The sequence below is a fragment of the Schistocerca piceifrons genome, chromosome 3 (assembly GCF_021461385.2).
Source record: "Schistocerca piceifrons isolate TAMUIC-IGC-003096 chromosome 3, iqSchPice1.1, whole genome shotgun sequence".
NCBI classification, from domain to species: domain Eukaryota; kingdom Metazoa; phylum Arthropoda; class Insecta; order Orthoptera; family Acrididae; genus Schistocerca; species Schistocerca piceifrons.
In genome coordinates, this window is record NC_060140.1 from 222,925,483 (window position 1) to 222,950,950 (window position 25,468).

The window sequence follows — 25,468 nt, forward strand, 5'->3', positions numbered from 1 at the left end:
CCCCCTTCCATCCTCTTTCTTCCCCACCTCCCCTCTCTTTGCCCCCTTCTCTCCTCTGCGTCCTTTTACATTTCCCTCCTCTGCCTCCTCTCATTCCCTCTTGCGTCTGCCCTTCTCCCCCTTTATTAGTCCTCTCCCTCCTTGGTCCCCCCCCCCTTTTCGTTTTTTCCTCTCCTCCCTCCTTGTTTTTCCCCCTACTCCAGGTCCCCCCCACCATCTGCCTTGGATCGGGAGTGCCATCTTTGTGCCGCCTTTTTCGTGCAGTGTTTTACAGTGTCAGTGCGTGCTCCGTGTTGTGTCTTTTGGGACGTGTAGCGAACAGCCATCATACTGTCGCTGGATGTGCTTTTTATCACTTGCGAACAGAAACCAGACTGTCGCCATGTTTTTTTAATTGTGTGTCTACTGTGTTACTTGTCTGATTTCTGTGTCTTTTATCTACATTGCCACCCCCCTTTTGTTTTCTGTTTTAACTTTCCGCAATTTTACGCCATTTTACACTTTAAATCGCCATTTTATCGCCTGTTTTTCCGACGGAGGGACATTGGAGCCGGACGACCGTTGGTTGGTCGTTCAGTTGGTCGTCTCATCAGCCGACGTATATTTGGCCCTTTCACAGTCGGTCGGTTGGCGTGGAGCAGCTAGGAATTCTCTGTGGGACGTAGTTTGGTTGGGGCCGCTGGCGGTCTCTACGCGGTGTCGGAGTGTGTGGGGCTTTTCCCATTGCTACGAGGTCCGTGGCTCACTGACCCTGCACACGAAAGTTGAGTTTTTATTTAATCTACCAGCAAGTCAAAACTGTTCACTTTGTGTCGTTTGGAGTTCGTTGTCGGCTGTTGGGATATTCCCGTGAGCAACAACGTGGTTTTCAAGTGGGAAAATTCTAGCCATCCTCCGGTGGGGTTTCACTGTATTTCATTATCTGAATTGAAGTGCACTAGCGGAATCTTCTGCCTTGTGGCCGTTAACGTTCTGGTTACCTGCCCTGGCCGTTGACGTAAATTTCAGGCACTGTAGTTTCCTCATAATGCTGTTGCTGTCCAGCACGGTGTGTAGTTTGACAGCTCCGTTATGGGCGCCAATATCTTCTACATTGTTCCGTTGAACTCCCTGTTGTCGGTCGGCTGGGCTGTCGTCGGATCGTGAATGGTTGGCCGGACTGCCTGTATCCCCTAAGCGAGCGTTAGTGTCTGAATTCCACGCCGACCCTCGAAATTCTGAGCGCCCTTGGATGCACTGATTTTGTTTATATTTGTTTGTACTTGTATGGCTTCTTGACGATTGTTTTTAAAAATTAAGGTTGTTTTGCTCTTAAGGAGTAAGATTCTTTAGACCTTCAGCCTAATTTAAAGAACTATTTCACGTAAAGCCTTTGGTATTAAAAAAAATTAATCTTATGGAGTTTTAAGTGTAGGCCTTCAGGGAATTTGATTTTAACTTGTTTGGTCTTGAAGTGTCTGATTTTTGGGGCGTTCAGCCAAATTAAGATTCAAATGGTTCTGAGCACTATGCAACTTAACTTCTGAGGTCATCAGTCGCCTAGAACTTAGAACTAATTAAACCGAACTAACCTAAGGACATCACACACATCCATGCCCGAGGCAGGAGTCGAACCTGCGACCGTAGCGGTCGCTCGGCTCCAGACTGTAGCGCCTAGAACCGCACGGCCACTCCGGCCGGCGCCTAATTAAGGAACTTTTTTAAGATAAGGCTTGCCTTTTAAATTTCTGATTATGAGTGAATTTTAAGTTATTGGCCTTCAGCCGTTTTTAAATTAAAGTGGCTTTCAGCCAGTAATTAAGTCCCATAGATTAAAGCTGTGAGTATAAAAAAATTGTTTTTGGGGGGCTCTTGTAAAGTTTGATCAAATAGTATCGTCGTATGTTCAGGTGTAACTGACAGCTCCTTATTTTGGCCCCTTTCCACAATTTAAACTACCTGTCCTGCGGGTAAGCAGGGCGTTTCACTCAGTGCTGGCTAATTATCTGTGAGGGGCTACATATAATTAATCTATTAAAACAAAGAAAACCTTTGATGGTCGATTACATTTTTTGTAACGAGTAATTACCAACAACAAGTCTCTGCTGCAAAAGAATACTTTATTTGCTACTTTCTGCCATATTGAAACTGTGTGCCAGAAAGGGTTTCGAACCTTGAAGTTTGAAATTCATTGGTAATGTTCTTACCAGCTGAGCTATACAAACTCAACTCACGATTGGCCCTCACACCTTGGAAGACAGGAAACAGGTGCCAACAGAAGTGTGGGTCTGAGGACGGGTGGTGAGTCGTGCTTGGATATCTTAGTCAGTAAGAGCACTGTTGGGGAAGAAAATGGTCCACGTTCAAGTCCAGGTCCTCTACATACTTTTCATCTGGCAGAAAGTTTCAAACATAATCGTTATTGAATACAAACAGTTCACCTGTGTTATATGTTCAGTATATAAAATGACAGAAAAAACTTGCAACACCAAGAAGGAGTTGTTCGATATAAACAGTAGTTGGCAGGCGTATTTCGACTTCTGAATGGTGATGTCTACTAAAATTTCGCGCCAGTTGCATACGAGTTGTGATACTAGCGCCACTATGAAATGCCAATCATGTTTGCTTTAAATACACGTTGTAACGGTTGTGAGTCAGTTGCCTTTGAGATTGAACGTGCTTACTTGAGCCAAGAATAGCTTTAAGGTGACAAAGACGCCATTATCAACACCTCACTGTGTTTCAACGAGGTTGTGTAATAGGTCTACGAGAAGCCAGCTGTAGCTTCTGCAGTTTCGCACACAGACTTGGTAGTAATGTAGCCACTGTAGAAGATTGCTGGCAGTGGTGCTCACTAGAGATTGCGGTCGCAAGAAGACTGGACTGCGGACGTCCACATGGCGGTACCGGGAGGGAAGACCACCGTGTTCAGCATATGGTTCTGGAGAATGGCACTGCATCTGCAGTAGCAGTTTGAGCAGCAGCTGGCTCCACAGTGAAACAACGAACTGTTACACGCAGGTTACTTGAAGGACAGCTCAGAGCCATACACCCTGTAGTGTGCTTTCCAGTAACCCACAGAGATTTGTGACTTAAGTTGTGTCTAGCGAGAGCTCATTGGAGGGTAGAGGGGCGACTGTCGTGGTTTCTGATAAAATCAGAGCCGGCCGCTGTGGCTGAGCGGTTTTAGGCGCTTCATTCGGGAACCATGCTGCCGCTACGGTCGGAGGTTCGAATCCTGCCTCGGGCATGGACGTCTGTGATGTCCTTAGTTAGGTTTAAGTAGTTCTAAGTTCTAGGGGACTGATGACCTCAGATGTGAAGTCCTATAATGCTTAGAGCCATTTGGACCATTTGATAAAATCAGGTTCTGCCCCGGAGCCAGTGATGGCCAAGCGTTGGTTAGAAGAAGTTCGGTTGAGGGCCGACAGTCAACCTGTCTGCGTGCTAGAGACACTATACCTCTACATGGAATTACGGTCTGCGGTGCGTCTTCGCATGACAGCAGCAGCACTCTCGTCGCTATCCCACACACCCAGGTTGCAAATTCCAATCTCAGTCTGGTGATTCGACCTGTTGTGCGCCCATTCATGAGCAGCATTCGAGGGGGTGTGTCCCAGCAGGATAACTTCGTTCACATGCCACTGTTGTAACACAACGAGCTCTGCACCGAGTTGGCCTGCTCGATCATCAGATCCATCTCCAACCATCAGACGGCTATTCCAGTGTCATCCACAACTAGCATTGACCGTCCTTGTACTAACTGACGAAGTGGAACAGGCACAGAACTCCACCCCAAAAACTGATAGCCTCCACCTGTACGACACGATGCACGCACGGTTTCATTCTTTCATTCAACATTTTGGCGGTTACACAAGTGATTAATGTACCAGCATTTCACATTTGTAATGGATTACCTCGCAGTTATGCTGATATGTGACCTTGCAATGTTACTTAGACAAATGTATTCCCAAAATTTCATTTCCCTACATTAATTAATTTTTGGTGGTGCTCCTTTCTTCCGTCAGTACAGATGAGTCCATTAAGCGACATATAAAATCCGGCAAGACACGGAAGGCGTGCTTGAATAGCCTGCCGATAGCGGGACCGCTCACGAAAAGCTTTTAATGGAAGTTTGAGTGTTGTTGGTGGCAGAAATTTCCAGTTGTAACTAGAGGAGCACTGTCATAATACAGAGTCTAACGGTACAGGTGCAGATATTTTTGTATGTGGTACATTAATATAGACGTAAATCAATGTTTTGGTTGTTTTTTTCTGTGTGTCGAACAGCTTTCCCACAAACAGGTCACAAGCTTTAGATCTGACGTTTTCTACATGGTTATAACTGCACCGATAAGAATACTGCACCTGTAACTACAGACTGTCAGTATAGACTCTCCGCGTACGATTATCATGCCTTCGGTCCCTCAAGAAAACCTCGAAGGGTCGACGATTCCTGTCGGACGAGAATGTTCAGCCGGCAGTTACGGTTTTATTCACAATGAAGGACACGGTGTGTTATCAAGCGGGCATCTTCTACTTGGTGCGTCTGTGGGATGATTGCTCCAGTGCTCACGCTGATTTTGTCTGATTGTCGTACCGATTCTGAACTACACGGCCTTCGAATGGAAACTTTCTGATCGCCCCTTATAACTCCGTAGTTGGCAATCACATACAACTGCTCGCTCGACGAAAGATCAGGATGTGAAGACTGGAAAATTGCGTAGGTCACGCCAACACTGTGGAAAGGAAATACGAGTAACCATCTGAATTACAGATAGATATCACTGACGAAAGAAAGAAATTGGACACTTGCTGAACAAACTTGGTGTTTCTTACGATATTTTTACCACTTATTGTTATTGTCTGTATGTGAAAAAGGAGTCAAATGTCACTGAAGTTGAAGTTACTTTCTCTGTCCGTAGTCGTGCTAAAAGCTAATTATTAATGCAATTTTCTAAATTTTGAGTATTTTTCGTAAATAACGAAGTGCTATGGCTTTGATGAGGAATAGATAGTATACATGTCAAATAATAAATGAAATCTACTTTCATGATTGTACTACAAGAGCAATTTAGATCATACCGTAATTAGCAAACTTTAAAAAATTAACAATTCATAGAATACGAGTTTAGGTCGACACACTATTACGTAACCAGTCCTAATTTTTTTAAATATTTCGGTCAACGCATTTTATCACAATATCCGAAGTTTCTCGGCTCCGATATGTCTGTATGATCACTGGGTCGCCAAATGAAATTCATTTGGGAAGCTAATGTGGTAGCTTTTCCATCATTAGTAGGTTTGGGAATATTGGAATAGCGCTCAGTTCACACATGGTTCGGGACAGCTGGATCAGAATCATGGTGCCAGTGTTCCCAGATGGAATGACATTGAATTAAGCACACACGCCTATGAAAGTGTTTTCTTCGTGGTAACTCTGACAGATGATAAAGCGCAACTAAACGAATACTCATATCGGTTCCGGAGCGGTCAACTCATTCCTTTGACTTAAACGCTTGTGAACATACATGCAAGAGACCCCACGGAGATCATTACTGTGAAGAACACGTTTATATGGCTCTCTTCAAATGGTATTCTCAACGAACAGTACCGCGCCACATAGCAAGTGCGGGGAGGAAAAGGTTGTGAACTATATTGTGTACGGCTGCTAGAGACAAACACACGCCGGCCGCGGTGGCCTCGCGGTTCTAGACGCGCAGTCCGGAACCGTGCGACTGCTACGGTCGCAGGTTCGAATCCTGCCTCGGGCATGGATGTGTGTGATGTCCTTAGGTTAGTTAGGTTTAAGTAGTTCTAAGTTCTAGGGGACTGATGACCTAAGATGTTAAGTCCCATAGTGCTCAGAGCCAGAGACAAACACACAATGGGCCTCCTACTGAGGATACAGGAAACCTCACATCACAACATTTCTGTCTACCGCCAACCTCAGGGTTTTCAGTCCACATTTTTACTGCAGAGGGCGTGATGATAGAATAACCAAGCCTAAAATATTTTAAAAAGTTATTTGATAACTACATTTAAGAGGTACAAAATTTCGATTTGTGGTGAAAGTGTGTTGTGGGAATGTATGGGGGAAGGTGGTTGTAGTGGTAAGACAATTTCCCAAATATATAGGGTCTAGAGAATACCAGCAGTGCTACGACGTGGGTATATTATGTGAGTAGGCTGCAATGCGTCAAATCAATGCCAAATAAAAAGAAAAAAAGCAATACATACTTAGAATTTCTATGCTGAACTAGCCCACCACCCCGTGACGGAAAATCTGTGACGATATGAGTATCACTCACACAGAGGGAGAGACGCTGACCAGACAACTGGTGACAGGTTATGGTAGTTCCTGTTGATATACAAGTAAATAAGTGGACTGTGACGATGTTAATCTGTTGGCAAACGTGAGTTACGATGCCCCTACATCTTAAGTATGTCAGATGGTACACGAAAAGAAGTAGTATGAAATTAGCATGAAATGCGAGAGTCACGTAACACCATTGTAATGGAAGGTGAGTGGAAGGCTCCAGCATGGCGTTTCCCTTCATTAGGCCCATATCCCTAACGAAATGGCTTCGCTCAGCTTGTGAAAACGACTTTTATTTCAAATTATTGAAATTACAATGAAAATCGTCAAGACCTTGTTCGTCTTCAGCAGATTGAGAGTCACTACAAATATCCGGTATAATCTCATAAAAAACTTCTCTTGATTAAGAACGCGACGATCTGGAGACGGCCCACAGGTCGAATGATAGGGGGAAGGTTCGGATATCTTATTAATCTATATTTTGAGATTTTCCTTGTACCAATAACAGCAATGCTAAAAAGGTAATATTCACTTGAATGTTTCCTTGGTTGCCTCTATTTCATTGGAATAGCAATTAAGATTCACTTTTGACCAGTTTAAGAGATTTTCAAAAGAAATGTGATACACCATTTGCGGCTCGTATGACACTTCTTGATCACCAAGTTTATTTCAAAGGTATGAGGAGCATAGTTTCTGAAATACCATTGTGATGTTTCCTATTCATCGATTCACCACAAGCGTAACAAAATCTGTGAGGACAATTTTTACATCCTACTAAACATATGCACTAAAAGGTATAAAAGCGACTTTAAGTTGTTACTGAATGATGACCCGCAAATGAATTAGAAGAGCCGGTATTTACAACATACACGGTGGACAGAAAGTCTGAAAAGCTGATAAGGGTGTTACAGGTTAGGTTCTACTCAGAAATAATTGTTAAGAATAAAGTTCGATACGTTGCACCGTTTCCGACTTAATTAGCATTTAAATTGTCTAATCAAGCCAACGGCTGATTAGTCTCGTGCTGTATCATCCCTGCTATGAGAACAAATGACACTGATTGTCTGTGGCGGGTCGCTTGAATTTGCCGCCTGATTGACTGACTTCGATGCTAATTAATTCGGAAACGGCGCAACCAATTGATTTAGTTCTTAACAATTGTTTCTCAGCTCAACCTACCGTACAACACCCTTACAAGCTCTGATCACCCTGCATGCTAACCATGGAAACCAATGCCACCGAAATTTCTGCTTCACATTAATAATTCAAACTGTAAACGAAATATTTATGATTAAAACTGCTAAAAATGGCAGTTTAAAGAATATAGTGATATTTGTAAGAAAGAAAGTGGGTGATGCAGCTATTTTTCTGTCGTATTAGTACTGAGCACACCAAAAACCACTGGCTTGTGTAAGTGGAAAATTTCTGACGAAAGAACCATACTAATTTCAGGAATTCACAACCAGTGATTAAAATGTTTGTCATCGTTGCACAAAACTAGTGACATGTATTGGTACACCGCTGAAAATCGCGTATAACATGTACGTTAGCAGAATGCCTGTATTTGACACAGTCAATGCAATGTTTCTTCGGACGTGCATGCGTATCCGAAGGAACAACATAACTGCCTATTTATAGTCGTATTAAATCATGAAAATTATTCAAAAATTGCGAATAAGCGATTACCATAGCTATAGACGGCCATAAATCCATCACAGGGTGTGTTCCTTTGGACATGCACACTGTCAAATACACACACTGCTAATGTATTTCATGCAAAAGGCAAGGCAATCTGACGAGAATACTAACATAAGTCTCTCCCTGCGTAGGAATCACATAATTGTGCGATCACTATGGATATCAGACATTGGAACATACGGAATTTTGGACCCGTCCATGGAGCGAGCTGGGATCGCCGACGATGTTACGGCGACTGTTCGCGTAAAGCGAGAAATTCAGGTTCTAGTTCCCGATCGGCTCAAATTTTCATTAGCTTCCAGTGAGTTGTATAGCTGTGGCGGTCAAGTGTACGTAGTTTTCGAGTAAATTTCGTGGCATATAACAAGCGCAGAACGCTGAACACCTCTGCCTAGTCAAAGTAGCATTGCTTCGTGCTCTAGTGATGAATACAGGACCTGGGTGTTGCTTAATTCTGGTACCTGGTACGTCTACCCCACTAGCTGTCCTCTGGCGTGCACATCGCCATGCTGGTTTGCCACCTGTATTTAGAAGTGAAGGAGCCGCGCTATTGCTCCATGGATACAGAGTAATGTTATTTTTCTCAATAAGCTCGGCACTTCTGTGCAGTTCTAAATGGTTTTTGTTGCTTCTTGTCTACGTCTACATCAACATACGAACTACTTAAAGCACTGTACTATGCATGGCGAGGAGTACATTGTTCTAATGCTATAGACTTTCATCCCTGTCCCATTTGCGCAGTGAGTGAGGGAAACATGACTCTATATGCCTCTGTACGTGCGCTAACCTGTCTTATACTTTGCTGAAGATCTTACACGAGATATACGATGGTGGCAGTATAATATTTACACAATCTTCTCGTTATAGATGTTCTCTAAGTGTACCCAATATGTCTGAGCAGCACTTCTGTTGCATTTCCGTATAGGCTATAGCCCGTTACGATTCTTGTAGCGCGTCTCTGAATACGTACCCTCTGAACACGTAGGCTCCAAAATCTGGAACAGTACTCTAGAACTGGTCGCACTCTCGTCTTGTACACAATGAACGTACCATTTGTATCGTATCTTACAAAATGTGCCGAAACTAACGACCGTCAACCTCAATGCAGATATGACATCGGCGAACAAGGTTCTGACGCACCCTGACAAATATCCCTGGTGTGTTTCGAATCACATCACAAGCAGCTACAATTCTGGCAACTAATTCCATCTCCGTATCCACTGAAATCAGATATGCTAGTGAATTTAAATGTCCCCATAGGAAATGATCAGGGGGATTCGCGTCAGTTGACCCCGCAGGCCGTGGAATTGGACCTCCGCCTCTAATCCTGGGAACAGGAAATAGTGGACCGATATTGCTCCATAGTATTGTACTGCACGTCCCTGAATAGCACTGAGTAATGAATGGGTCTGTCGTTGATTCATAGTACATACTGTCATGAGGCAACGTAAATGCGATACAACAGAGCCACCTTATGGACAAGTAACCAGGCTCGTCCTCCTTGTTTACTTGCAGGAAATAAAGAATGTGCATGTAAATAAACAGCACAGTACCTGTAAACTTGTACGCATGTTAGCTGTAAATAAGCTGGAAAGCAGTAGGACTACACAAAGCGACAGACAGGTTTACTTCTATATCTCCTTAAGCTGGCTTCTCCGGCCCCGGGTTCCCTACCTCAAATTGTTCAGTGGAGAATTCGCAATGTCCTGTTACATTCTTGCACGCTTTTAAGGAAACATCGTGTTATTACCATAAAAAGGACTTTAGGAAAACAAACTTCAGGAATGAATTAAATTTAGAGAGACATTTAGCTTTTATTGACTTCGAGAAAGCTGTTGACAGTGTGAGCAAAAAGAAACTGTGGGGCATAATGATAATATTAATAGAAGTGTCTGTGGTGTCACCGCCAGACACCACACTTGCTAGGTGGTAGTTTAAATCGGCCGCGGTCCATGTAGTACATGTCGGACCCGCGTGTCGCCACTGTGATCGCAGACCTAGCGCCACCACCAAGGCAGGTCTCGTGATACGAGAGTGGACTCGACCCCAGTTGTACGAGAACCAAGCTACCGCCCAGTTGTACGCGAACCTAGCTATCGCCCAGTTGTACGAAGCCTTTCTCTCTCATTAGCCGAGAGACAGAATAGCCATCAGCTAAGTTAATGGCTACGAACTAACAAGGAGACATTTGTATCAGTGCCTATAGCTTACAAGTATTCAAGAGAGATGTATTCCAAGGAATAAAGAAAAGATAAGTAAAAAGCATCTACATACTTTTCTTCGTATTCATTTATACGTTCTCATGTTCCAGACTTCACGCCCGTCTGCTTATTGCCGTTCGTGCACTATCGGCCACAGCATTAGTCTAGCGTGCCTTTCTTTTGGCTACTACCGTGTGGCGTAACAGTCTTGTTACGTCACTACAGATTGGCGACGAGAAAAAGAGTTTGTATTAATTCATTTGCCACGTTGGCGCCGCTTTAAAGTGTTCTGATTGCTTACATTTAATTGTGTCATGGCTTCGCCACAATCTCCAGATGTACTGTCCGAATTTTATCGCTTGCAGAATCAGCAGACGCAGGCGTTACTGGATGCCCTTGGACAGCTCGTCCAGGGTCAACGTGCGCTGCACACCGATGCGGCCGCCGCCGCTTCTTCGCTACCGCTGCCACTGAACGCTGTTGCACCTCCCTTTCGACCATACGTGGCAGCCGATGAGACCTGGCAAGAGTGGTCTCGTCAGTTCGCCTTTCACATGGCTGCCTACAGAATTCAAGGTAATGAGCGGCAGCCGTTTTTGCTTTCTTGTGTCGGTGTGTCCACATACCGTGTGATAGTGAAATTGTTTCCCCGACGAGACGTAGCAACTTTGTCATACGAGGAAATTTTGTCTGCATTAGATGCCTATTTCAAAGAAACAGTTAATGTGGTTGCAAAACGGTATACGTTCTTTCGTACAAAACGTACGGCCGGTCAAACTAATAGGGAGTGGGTAGCAACATTGCAAGGACTTACTAGGGACTGTGCCTTTGAATGTGACTGTGGTCTTTCTTATTCAGATACAATGGTGCGTGATGCAATTGCACAGAACGTTTCTGATGTTCGCATACGGGAGCAAATTTTGAAGCTAGTTAATCCCTCCCTTCAACTAGTGATAGACATATTGGATAGACAGGACACACTGGACTGTGCTCAGGAATCTTTTGAAACTTCGCCAGCCGTGTGTAACATTAACCGGCCCGCTGGACGCGCTCCGCGGCCCGGTAACCGGGCCGTGCGCACGGCGACACAGCGACCGCCGCGTGCTAAGTCAGGTGTGCCGCGCCAGCCAACAAATGCAGTGAAATCATGCCCGCGGTGTGCTACTAGACATTCGCGTGAACATTGCCCGTCACGCCAAGCTATTTGCTTTTTCTGCAATAAGAAAGGACATGTTCAAAGTGTTTGCCAGAAAAAGCTCAGATCAGACAATCACAATCATTCCAGGCCCTTTGCTTCCCGCCGGAATCGAACCAAGGACACTCAGGCTCGTGGACCTTCGCCTATGGACATTCATGTCGTTAATTCCACTTCGTCCAGTGACACTTTCTCTAACAGTGACTGTGATCGTCCCACAAAAACTGTGCGTAGACGTCGCCGGAAATCACGTCAATTAGCCAGTGATTCTGTATCAGTGTCTGTTCCAATTGCACAAAACAGTCGCTCTTGTCGTCAGCAGGACAATAAACTTTTTGTGGACTTAGACTTTGACGGCCAAGTGATACCATTCCAGCTCGATACCGGAGCTGCAGTTTCATTGCTCAATCACGACACGTACAAACAACTGGGCAAACCTCCGTTGCGTTCCGCAAATGTTAAGCTAACTACATATTCCGGACAGAAACTTCCTGTGTTAGGACAGTGCAGCCTTCTTGCAACATTCAAGGGACAAACAAAACTTGTGTCATTTTACGTTCTTCGTTCTTCTTCTGCAGTGAACTTATTTGGTCTAGATTTATTTAAGTTGTTTAACATGTCTATTGTAAATCAGGTCCTATCAGTGAATCAGACTGTGCCTACAGACAGTGTTTCTCGGCTGTGTGACGAATTTGCAGACATTTTTGCACCGGGCTTAGGTTGCGCTAAAAACTATGAAGCACATTTAGAACTGAAGGTAAACGCGCAACCGAAATTTTTCAGAGCGCGCAATGTTCCCCACGCATTGCGTCAGGATGTCGCAAGAACATTGAACAATGTAGAATCACAAGGTGTGAGTGACTGTGCGCAATGCCTCTTTCATTTCAGCTCCGCTTCATCGCTTACGCCGTAAAGGTGTTCCGTTTCTCTGGACGACGGAATGTGAACGCGCCTTTCGCCAGTTGCAATCGGCGTTGCTTTCTAATACTTGCCTTACGCCATTCGATCCCCAGAAACCCCTTTTGTTGATGGTAGATGCATCAGATTTCGGGATCGGTGCTGTGCTTGCGCACAAAGTTGGCTCACATGATCGCCCTATTGCCTTTGCGTCCAAATTGCTCTCGTCTGCGCAAAGAAATTATTCACAGATAGAGAAAGAAGCTTTGGCTCTCGTGTTTGGTGTTACTAAGTTCCATGATTTATTGTATGGTCGTCACTTTACCATCATCACAGACCACAAACCTTTGACATCGCTTTTTCATCCGTCCAAGCCTGTACCTCCACGTACAGCGCAGAAATTCATTCGCTGGTCTATTTTCCTCTCGCAGTACCGCTACGATATCTTGTATCGGTCCACTGCTAAGCACGGAAACGCCGATGCGTTGTCCCGTTTGCCTGTTGCTGAGGATAAAGCATTCGATTCTTCCGAACTTGCTTGCATGTTCATTGATTCGGAAACCGATGAAGTGGTCGAATCGTTTCCGATTGATTTTCGTCGTGTCGCTACAGCCACAGCTGCTGACCCTGTCCTTGCTACTGTTTTACGTTTTGTTGCTACGCAATGGCCTTTGTCAAAGTCTCGGATCGAGGATCCGTTGGTTCGCCGATTTTTTGCTCACAAGGAGAGACTTTTTGTTCGACGTGGTGTTTTGTTGTTGCGTTCTGATAATGATCAGTCCAGAGTCGTGGTCCCACGTTCGTTACAGTCCTCTGTTTTACGGCTTCTTCACCAAGGACATTGGGGTATAGTGCGAACGAAACAACTTGCTCGTCAGCACTGTACTTGGTTCGGAATCGATGCTGCGATTACGAATATGTGTTCTTCGTGCCCGGCGTGTGCCGAACAACAGTCCGCACCGCCGCGGAAAGTCTTTGCGTGGCCAAAAGCCACTTCCCCTTGGCAACGCTTGCACATTGATTTTGCTGGTCCATTCTGGAATGCTCGATGGTTGGTTCTGGTCGACGCCTTCAGTAATTTTCCTTTTGTTGTCCGGATGTCTTCCACGACGTCCTCCGCCACCATCCACGCGTTGTCTGCTATCTTTTGCATTGAAGGTCTTCCGCAGACTATTGTTTCAGACAATGGCCCACAATTCCTGTCCGCAGAATTCGTCATTCTGCCAGGCCAATGGTATTCAACATCTGACATCCGCGCCGTTTTCGCCTCAGTCCAACGGTGCCGCTGAACGCTTGGTCCGGACTTTCAAGTCACAGATGTTGAAATTGAAGGAGTCGCATTCTCGGGAGGACGCATTGTTGCTCTTTTTGTCTTCGTATCGCTCTCAGCCCCGAGATGGTCGCTCGCCGGCTGAGTTGCTCCACGGTCGTCCTCATCGCACCTTGATGTCTTTGCTGCATCCGCCGCATCAGTTTCCTGTGCAGCGGCAGACTCCTGCTTTTGCTCCAGGCGACGTTGTATTTTATCGCAACTATCGCGGTTCACGGCGTTGGCTCGCAGGGCGCATTCTTCGCTGCCTCGGCCGCGCGATGTATTTGGTTTTGGGGGCCTCTGGTGAGGTGCGTCGGCATCTCAATCAGCTGCGCCTCTGTCGTCGCTCGGGTTCTGCCGCTCCCCGTCTGCTTTCAGCGACGGTGCCGTCCGGTCAGCGCCCTGGGGACCCATCTACTGGCTCGCCTCATCCCCAGGTGTTACCGACGATGCCTTCCATTTTGCCCCATGGCGACGCGCCGCCGCCGCCGCCGCAGCAGCAGCAGCCGCCGGCGCCGACCGCATTCGACGCTTCGTTGCAGCCGCCAGGCGCCTCCCAGGGTCACGCGCCGCCGATCGCTTCCCGTGACCAGCTGTCCTCCGCCATGGAACTCCCGCCCGCTCCGGACCACATGACGTCATCGCGCGTCGGCTACCCCGACGCAATGGAGGTCGACACTTCGGCCCCTCATGTTTCTTTACGGGCGCATACACCGCATGTTGACGTGCACCCTGGACTAGTTTTGCAGGCGTTTCCTAGCTCCCCTCGGACCGGATGGCCGGGTGCGGGTGGCACAGCCTCGCCTGTTGTTAGGCTCCCCACCTCATCGCATACGTCAACATGTGGTCCTCCCCACGGCGGGCGGAAGCCTTATTCCACGACCGTTCGCCGATTTGCGGGGGAGGAATGTGGTGTCACCGCCAGACACCACACTTGCTAGGTGGTAGTTTAAATCGGCCGCGGTCCATGTAGTACATGTCGGACCCGCGTGTCGCCACTGTGATCGCAGACCTAGCGCCACCACCAAGGCAGGTCTCGTGATACGAGAGTGGACTCGACCCCAGTTGTACGAGAACCAAGCTACCGCCCAGTTGTACGCGAACCTAGCTATCGCCCAGTTGTACGAAGCCTTTCTCTCTCATTAGCCGAGAGACAGAATAGCCATCAGCTAAGTTAATGGCTACGAACTAACAAGGAGACATTTGTATCAGTGCCTATAGCTTACAAGTATTCAAGAGAGATGTATTCCAAGGAATAAAGAAAAGATAAGTAAAAAGCATCTACATACTTTTCTTCGTATTCATTTATAAGTTCTCATGTTCCAGACTTCACGCCCGTCTGCTTATTGCCGTTCGTGCACTATCGGCCACAGCATTAGTCTAGCGTGCCTTTCTTTTGGCTACTACCGTGTGGCGTAACAGTCTTGTTACGTCACTACAGTGTCATATATATATATATATATATATATATATATATATATATATATATATATATATATATAGGCAGAAAGTAAATCTTTGTATACACATTAATAGAAACAAATCTGTTAATAAATTATATGCGCAGACGATGTTACCATTATGCCACAATCTACATCTACATCCATACTCCGCAAGTCACCTGACGGTGTGTGGTGGTGGAGGGTACCTTGAGTACCTCTATCGGTTCTCCCTTCTATTCCAGTCTCGTATTGTTCGTGGAAAGAAAGATTGTCGGTATGCCCCTGTGCTGGCTCTAATCTGATTTTCTCATGGTCTCTTCGCGAGATATACGTAAGAGGGACCAATATACTGCTTGACTCCTCTGTGAAGGTATGTTCTCGAAACTTCAACAATATCCCACACCGAGCTACTGAGCGTCTCTTGCAGAGTCTTCCTCTGGAGTTTACTATCATCTCTGTAACACTTTCGCGATTACTAAATGATCCTGTAACGATGCGCGCTGCTCTCCGTTGGACCTTTCCTATCTCTTCTATCAACCCTATCTGGTACGGATCCCACACCGGTAAGAATACTCAAGCAGTGGACGAACAAGTGTACTGTAACCTACTTCCTTTGTTTTCGGACTGCATTTCCTTAGGATTCTGGCAGTGAATCTCAATCTGGCATCTGCTTTACCGACGATTAATGAGACTATAAATTACATAATATGGGGATAAGAGAATATACCTTAGAAATCAACACAAAGAATCATCACTCATCATGAGAAATACCTCACACACTCAGAAATATAATAAATAATACACCACTTGAGAAGGTCTCAACTTTAATTTCTTAGGATGCGTTGTAAGCTATGAATAGCCCGCCCTGTCAGCCGTGTGGTCTAAAGGACGGCTTTCCGGATTTGGACCGAGCGCCTGGTCCCCGGCACGAATCCGGCCGGCGGATTTGTGTTGAGGTCTGGTGAGCCGGCCAGTCTGTGGATGGTTTTTAGGCATTTTTCCATCTGCCTCGGCGAATGCGGGCTGGTTCTCCTTATTCCGCCTCAGTTACCCTTTGTCGGCGATTGCTGCGCAAACAAGTTCTCCACGTACGTGTACACTACCTTTACTCTACCACCTCTACCACCCAAACATAGGGGTTACACTCCTCTGGTGTGAGACGTTCCCGGGGAGGGGGAGGTGGGGGGGGGGTGGGGGTTACCGCTGGTCGAACCGCACAATAACACTGAAAGAATGGTTCAGTGTGGGGCGGTGGAGGGGTGAAGTGGACTACAGTAATCGTCGTGGGGTTGTGGACCACTGCGGCTGCGGCGGGGACAGAGCCTCTCCGTCGTTTCTAGGCCCCCGGTTTACATTCAATACAATACAATACAAGCTATGACAAGAATAAGGACGTAGAAAATAAGATTTACAAATATCAATCAATATGCAAAATGATAAACAAAGCATTCCAGAACATGACATGGAAGGAAATAAAATTAAAATTTTATAAAATCTTGGATACACCTCTATTGCTATGTCGGATCCCTAAAATACTCGATAAAAGCAAACTACAGACAGCAGAAACAAGATTTCTTAGGAGGGAGTGGTGTTATCAGGGAAGAGATGAAGATATTAGAAATGAAATAGGTATTTACAATATTAATGAAAAAATTTAACAAAATAAAACATTATACAGACACTACCTACAGGGAATAAGTGGAGAGAGAATACCACGCCTGGCCATGTTGTACCAGGCAAAAGGAAGAAGGGACATGGGGAGACCAAAATGAGGTTGCTGTGAAAAGTGAAGTCGGAATAGTCAAAAATTCCTGTCTTGAAGAGCAGAAGAAGAAAAGAAGGAGAAGAAGAATCTATGGGCAGAACTGATCTCTAGTTACTGCATTGAGTAATCTGTTGCCATAGCTTGATGAAGCGTTCAAAATGGTTTCGTCCTATGCTGGCATACATTGTTTGTGATACGGGTGTGATTGCTACTATATCACTCTTACCACCACCCTAAATTCTTCGAAATTGCATTGTGTACACGAGTGAGTGCTGTGTTTTATGACAGCGCTAGCGACTCCGCTGTGGTAAGGTGCTGTGTATTACGGAAAATAAAGGACACGGTCTTTTCATAAAAGCAAAAAGCATGTCTGTAAGCACTATTTGCATCTGAAATAAAAACTGATCAGGCTTTGCAAAGTTCACTTCGCAGAGAGCAGTTGGAGTGTGTCTGGGGACGGAGCGATTCCGCATAACGTATCACCGAGCTCAAGGGGGGCACTTGGGGGATTTATTACCATTTAAATTACGCCATTAAAGCAATCCCATTCCCGGGGCAGACCAAGCCCGGCCAGGACAGACGTTCGTATCAAATCCCGGCCAGAAACTTGGCGTGTTTCACGGGTCGCCGTAATGCCGGTAGTTAGGCCGAGTTGGGGCTAATGCACACGTGTCGCTGTCGCTGGGATAGAGCGTGGCCCCCCACCCCCCACCCCCAATCTCCATGGCGGCAGTGACTCCGTGTCGCCCTCATCAAAGTAGGTCGCTTAAAACACGTGCCGTAATAAAGCACGTGATACACTCGTAGTAAGTTTCAGGAAGCGTACTGAACCGGTATTGTGGTTCGTGGGGAATTCATGGGATGATTAATAGAAGATACGAAAGGGTCGATATGCACAAAATGTCGGCAAAATTAGCAAAGCGTCGGGACTGTTGCTACGCGTGATTCTTTCTACGATTTCGTTCAAAATGTTCAGAAATGTAAATCTGTGCACTTCATAAAATGAAAAACCATAGTTTACTATGTCTATAATATCAATGAGTCACTGTTGGAATAGGGCAATTCATACAAGTAACTGGGTGTAGCACTTTGTAAGGACATGAAATGGAATGATCACATAGGTTCCTTCGTGGGTAAAGCATGCAGTAGACTTCGGTTGATTTGTAGGATACTATGGAAGTGCAATCAGTCCACTAAAGAGATCAAATTAATCGTGCGACCCACCCTAGAATATTGCTCAATTGTGTGGGACCCTTACCTGGGAAGACTAACTGGGGATATTGAACGCATACAGATATGAGCAATACGAATCGTCACAGGTTTGTTTAGTCCATGGGAGACTGTCACAGGACTACTGAATGAATTGAAATGGCATACTCTTGAAGACAAACATAAACTATCCCGAGAAAGTCTGTTAACAGAGTTCCAAGAACCGACTTTAAATGAATACTCTAGGCATATACTACAACCCCCTACCTTCAACACACGCAGATCTTAACAATAAGATTAGAATAATTACTGCTCGCAAAGAGACATTGAAACAGTCATTTTCCCCACGCTCCATTCGTGAATGGAATATCACAATGGGACGCACGCTCTGCCATGAACGGTGTTTTGCAGAGTATTGATGTAGATGTCGATGTAGATGTAGAAATAAATGGGTCGCAGGACATTTCACCAGAGATATACATACGTTTCACTGGTTCCTGTTTGCTGTAGAATTGTGGATCATGTTTTCTGCTCGCGTTTGACAACATTCTTGGATTCCCAGTGTGCTGGCGTACCCTGGTGCCAACACACTATGCGGCATAGAGGTTACGAGAGTATCGATAGAGGCAAACGACAAAACTCACTGAAAACACGCCCACTCAGCCGCTAGTATTTAGGATCGCCGCCGCGGACCGGGGGCCAATTTTGGTCAGTTAGTTCGAGCCTGTACGCCGTGGAGTTCCAGCGTGTCACCAACTCGGAGGCGCAGACTTAGCGTCTAACACAGAGACAGGCGGCACATAGTAGCAAGGAGGCTAAGTAGACTATACAGAAGAGAGCTTGTACCTCAGCGTATGTAACTTTAAGTTAAGTAGCTTTTTGTTTATGAATAAAGAACCCAGTTATTAACTGCGTGCAGTTTGTGTTGTAGAACGAAGATACCGGCCACCAACCAACATCCTCCACTCGTTTCCCACGGTACAGCCCTACAGAGGCAACGAGACGACATACAAGCGGCAAAAGAGAATACAACACCCAGCGACTTCGAAAGAATGCGTTTTCAAACAAAAATAGAGTTACCAACTAGGAATTTCCGAACTTGCTTGAATGTCTCATGATATAGCACAAGTAATACTCCCAAAGGTCACAATGCTTGGGGCAAGAAAGTTCATGATGTCAATTTAAAAGATGTCAAACGTTGTGGAAGGTTACTTCTGTCGAATGCAATGGAATAAACTGTATGTGTCAGGAGGAATCTTACGCCGACTGCTGAGAGGAAGAAGAATTATTAAGGGAAAAATACACCAAATGGGAAACAGTCACATTATATAGGTAACTACCACAAAGGTATAACTGTAGTTATCATGCTAATAAGAAATGCTTTAATTGTTGAAATATAGGGAGACACTGTGTAAGAAACAGTTACTATAGTATAAATAAATTATATGACAGTATGTAAGTAGGCTGTTTAGGTTTTTATGTTGGTAACGCCATATAGCGCTCTATATGAAAATCACTGGATGTGCTGTGTGCAGTCTGTGGCTGTTTTACATTGTTGTTTGCCATTGTAGTGTTGGGCAGTTGGATGTTAACAGCGCGTAGCGTTGGGCAGTGGGAGGTGAGCCGCCAGCATTGGTGGATGTGCGGAGAGAGATGGCGGAGTTTTGGCGCTCGCTGTATTGCAGTAGTTTGAGTAACGAAGATTTTTGTGAGGTAAGTGATTAATGAAAGGTATAGGTTATTGCTAGTCAGGGCCATTCTTTTGTAGGGATTATTAAAAGTCAGATTGCGTTGCGCTAAAAATATTGTGTGTCATTTTAGTGTTGATCAGAATAAGTAAAGAGAGTAATGTCTGGGTACGTTCGGTTTTGCACAGCTGTTTGAAAAGCAAATAAAGTAAGAGGTTTATCAGCACAGTCTTTCGTAAATTTTTCTAAGGGGGCGTTTCAACCATCATGCTATTTTTTAAATCCGAGACGGATTTTATTCTTGGCGTATAAGCACGTTAGCGCAGTTACCACGGTGTCAGCTTGAACTAACAAGTGTAAACAACAGACGTGCATTCGCCCAGTCAGCTGGGTGCAGGCAGAATTACGTGGTGCACGTGTGGAACCAGTGTGTTAACACTGTTCTGTCGCAGACCGCACTCGATCAACATGTGAAAGTCATGTGTCTCCAGAATGTTTTGAAGAAATGGAAACGTGCGCCTAGTTTATCCCGCAGATCTTGAATCCCGATTAAAAACAACGAAGCGTTGACGCCTGCCACGGCTTGGTTGAAACGAAGAACGCCTGCCACGACTCAGATGAAACGAAGAACGTTGCAATTCTTTTCTGCAAAAAATAACGATAGCTGACGAGGCTTTGGGCTCTGATGTTTCGTCAAGACCTAATAATACTTAAAAAGTCCCAAAGAAGGGATTCACTGATTCACATGGTCATATGTACCTTCTGTGCATTGTACTCAAGTGGGGAAAAATTATGTAGAACATCTCTAGCATTAAAACCACCAAATTAACTTTCCTCTCAGAATTTTTTTGGTCTGAATGGGTGTATTTATGAGACAAGTGCTAGATAAATTCGTTAGTACGGAAGAGTGTTTCTAGTGAATAAGCTAAACACATACACATTCTGATCAGTATTTACCAGCAGATAACATACAGAGTGACTGAGTTGCTCCCACCGATATCGTTTTATGCAACCACCAATGTTATATCCGGACTTCAAAAACCACGAGCGAGATTTATATATCCTCTTGCTCGCTACGAGCAAACTATTAATCTTACAGAAAGAATGAACTGGACCCTTCTGTATGAAATTTAATGTAGTTAAATTATGGAGTCGAATGCAAATGGAATAGAGGGATATTCCCTAGGGTCATATCCACGTCGTCTTTGATTCCAAAGGGGTGCGATCACATTTATTGTCCTTGGAGGAGTGTCAGCAGTGCCAAAGGCTACCAAGAACGTCATCCAGTTACTCATCACAGTGTGAACGGTCGTTTTCGACCGCGATATGTGTTGGAATCAACGCCCCAAGGGAATGAGTGATTTCTTTAACGCCCTTTTTTTGCCACCACCAAAGACCATTTCGTGTCGATGTGTCTGAAACGTTTTCCTCGGCCAACAATATGAAAACCGCACGATTTCAAAGCCCTGAGCATCACAGTTCTGGTCGCCATTTCCTATGCGAAAAAAAAAGAAAAAGAAGAGGGTGAAATAGGGTAATGGATGGTTGTGCGACCTGCGCATTGCGTGATACATTCACGGTGGCGTTGGGCATAATTTCAGTGAAATTTGGTGTGAATGTGACATTAACGCACCTCGCACTCCTCATGAACTTCTGAGCTCCGGTCTTTTTTCGCATGTGTCAATATTTTGCTGTTCACAGCGTCACCGAGCATCAGGATGATATCGCTTTTGAATCGTTACAGAGGAACGTTGTAGACACCATTGAGACAAATTTGTAACTTATGCGTCGCAACCGGGCACAATTATTGGGTATGTGTTGCACAATGTTGGGTTGGGTTGTTTGGGGAAGGAGACCAGACAGCGAGGTCATCGGTCTCATCGGATTAGGAAAGGACAGGGAAGGAAGTCGGCCGTGCCCTTTCAAAGGAACCATCCCGGCATTTGCCTGGAACGATTCAGGGAAATCACGGAAAACCTAATTCAGGATGGCCGGACGCGGAATTGAACCGTCGTCCTCCAGAATGCGAGTCCAGTGTGCTAGCCACTGCGGTTGCACAATGTATTCATAGGTAATTTTTGCTCTGGTGTTCAGGGTGGAACCACTAGACAACGTTCAAGATTATTCGACGAAATTTGAACGTGATCCGAAGCAGCAAATGATGCGTATTGTTTTTCAGCCCTGCTGTGGCGTGATTGCAGCAGGACTAAAAATGTACTTGAATAGAGACAACCTGTGACGAAGTCCTGAGCGCTTCACACCCCTCCGATTCCAAAATAAAGGCAGAAGAAGCGTATCCTGCCTGCCACATACCACACAACATCGACGGGTAATAAGTCGTATCTTACAGATCCGATCTGTTCTACGACAAATGTCTTTGCCGTATGTCACGTTGCCTAATAATCCTGGAAAACTTAGCATATGAAGTGAAAGCAATGATTTCCATTTACGATCACACCACAGCAGGGCGCGAAGCAGAAGATTGGAAAAGCGTAAGAACACTTTGCTGCTCTCAGCAGCAGGAAATCTCCGATTATCTGCAATAGCGCCAACGCACCTTGTTTGGTGCAAATCTTTCACAAAACAATAAATCTTAATAGATAAAGTATCTGCAACGATGTCGTGAATCGTGCGCAGCACAAATCAAAGAAGCACTTGAAAATGGATGCAAATAGATGGGGCTGAAATTAGCAATACCAAGAAAAAAGGCTGATTTAATTCACGAAATCCAAACACAGGTCATAAAATATATGTATTTAGTCATAGAACCTCACCACGGCGGCTATGAATAAACCCCAGATCAGAGTATCTCATATTTCTTTCTAACAGTGTCTTAGAATCACAAAAGAAATAATATTACGGATAACTTGAAAACTTAGTCGTGAGTGGGAAAGGTCGCTTCTGAGTCACTTGAATTTACAAATGCCTAACACAGAAGCCGATACAGTGCACCAAATGTTCTGATTCGATAGAAAAACCATCGTGGATCTGAAATCTACATTTACAAAGAAACAAAACATGATAATACTTTACCTAACTTGAGTTCTATCATAGTTTCCAATCACTTGGAAGGTACCGCAATGCTTGCGGCTTGCTGTTGTCTCACCATGCTGCCGATGTTTTATGACCGAAAGCATTCGTATACACACAAGGCAAACGTCTTCAGCAAAGCTGTTTGCTACAGTGTTCTGGTGCAGACGATGGACGAGGAACATGTGTCTTTGTTCTGCAGAGCGTGGTGGAACAGAAACAAATTCTGCCACCTAGCGTTCTCGTTGGCCGAAGCGCTCAGGTTCTGCCGAAGATACTTCGCACTAGCATAATGAGACGACGCGTGACTGTATGTCTGAGCTCAAGCAAGTCACTTACATCAATCGTGGAGCACTTCTGCGATGCATGAAAGGCGCACGTTCCAAAACGGTTAACACTAAACCAATGGCGTAACTAGGGTAAATAGTGCCAGGAACAAGAAATGACATTTCTCTTTCTTTTCCCTTGCGATACCAAACGGAGCACGTTCATTGAGGCAGCTTACTCCAACATATACTCTGAGATACGAATGTGTGAGCTTAAGGTAAGGAAAGGTTTTCTTGCAGTTGGTGATGGAGACAGTGACTCTCAGTATGATTTCGACCGCCATTCTTGAAGTTTCGTACCATTTTAAAAAGTGAACAACAATAGTTGTTCTTGTCAGCTTCATGAAATTGTGGCTTAATAGCGTCATTCCGTAATCCAAAAGTTCCTCATTCACTTGATTACCATTCACATATCGTATGTTTTCTTCAGTGAGGAGAAACGTTCATACCAGCATTTCCACCTCTTTTTTTTCTCTCCTCCTTTCCCCTTCCTCCCACGTTTCCCTTCTCATTTGCGCTTCTTCATGTTTTCTCTCATCACTAGAATTGCTTCCTGTCGGATACTGTGCTCTGGACATGCACCCAGACTGCAAAGTTATGACCGATGTGATTAAAGAATGAACGCGGCCTGAATACGGCACAAAATGAAAGTTACCTGATCAGTACACACTTACATAAACAGGACAACGGTAAAATAGTAGGCATACCAATATGAGATGGAACAAGAGGGGCCAAGAAAATACTCACCTTGTTTATTATAAACTGCAAGCAAAGAACACAAATACGTAGTGTTAATACAGAGAATGCTATCAATGATATGAAACATTAGTCGAGAATAACCAAATGCATCAGTTATCAGAGACAGGCTATCACGTAATGGCAGCAGAAGAATTATGCCATTGTACTTAAATATCGAGAAAAATGCCGCAGAACATTAAGAAGAGAGAGAATATTTTAGTTCCACGTCCTTTAATTAATTTAAAAGTAACGTGAACATAGTAACGGATGACTTAGCAGTACAAAGACGAGTGGTAAGGTAGACCAAATATGCAGGCAACATATGAATCAAGTTTCTATATACGACACTAATTCTTGAAGGTATGTACCGTCTATGGAACCAATTGAAGGCAGTTTGTTTGTTGCCATACGCGTTTCGTTATATTTGTTCGGGAAGCATCATCAGTGGCTTGTAATGCATGTTTGCTTTTTTACATACAATAAACGTTTTGTGTGGTGGATATAATATGCTGCTATATTACTTTTTGACGTGTCTTTCACTTGTTTTTTAGGTTAAAATCAACTTTTGTAGCACAAAGTTCGTAATGTGAACATTCGTTCGGTTTTTATTCCGATTTTCAGCGCTGTTAACTCACAAATTATTTAATAAGCTAAGGTGACTGGAAGAGTGACTGAGCTGATGGTACTAAATGATTAAATTCATATGAAGTACCAAGCTTCTTGGCTACTAGCCTCATGCGATAAGGATAATTCCATAAACAGCAACTTCGTTACTTAGGTTAGTAAACATTTAACCATGAAAATGTAAGCATCCCACAAATGAGTAACGAAATAACTTTTGAGATAGGCAATGGTTACGGATATCCCCAATATCAAAGAGCAGTAAATACAGCGACCAGTTGCATTCAACCAAACACGTCTCACCAGCACGCGACCGACTTACTCATGATTCAATCCAGAGTTCTCCGTTTGTTATGATTGGTTCGCTAAACAGGCAAGATCTTATACCAGAAAAGAGACAAATTATATTCAGAATTTGGTGTCTACTCTACTGTCCCGCAATACTGCAACAGACAAGGATTATCACCTATGAAGTAGGCATGGTGTAATATTCATGCCGTGAACATCAAACAGTAATTCTCAGGTGACTTCAGAATAACGCTATTTCTTTCCATTTTGCTCTAAGACTGAAACTTTAATATTACACATATTTGAAATGTTTTCACACACTTACATGTTAGGAACAGAAATGGTGAACAGTTGTTGCTGTTAGGAATGCAAATCTAAATACGCCAAAGGAGAAACAGACACTTTATATAGGTAACTACCACAAGGGTGTAATTTTAGTTGACCGAATCTGCGGAAAAAATTAACATGTGGGTTAACATTTGTAAAACTCTAATTCCTCTCTCTCAAACCCCGCCCTGTGGCGAGAGAGGGAGCGTTTTAGTTTTAGCGAATCAGAATTTACGAAGTAAATAAGTATTTTTTATTTATCCGTAACAATTTTCGACGTGAAAATGAGAACATGGATTTTCTTGAATTACAGCGCCAACTACCAACAATCAAAACAAATGTTTAAGACAAAATGTACGTATCTTTTTATGTAGAATCTGCTTCTGCAATGAAAAATGTGGGTTCTCATTTGAAATTTTAAAGTTGCCCCCCG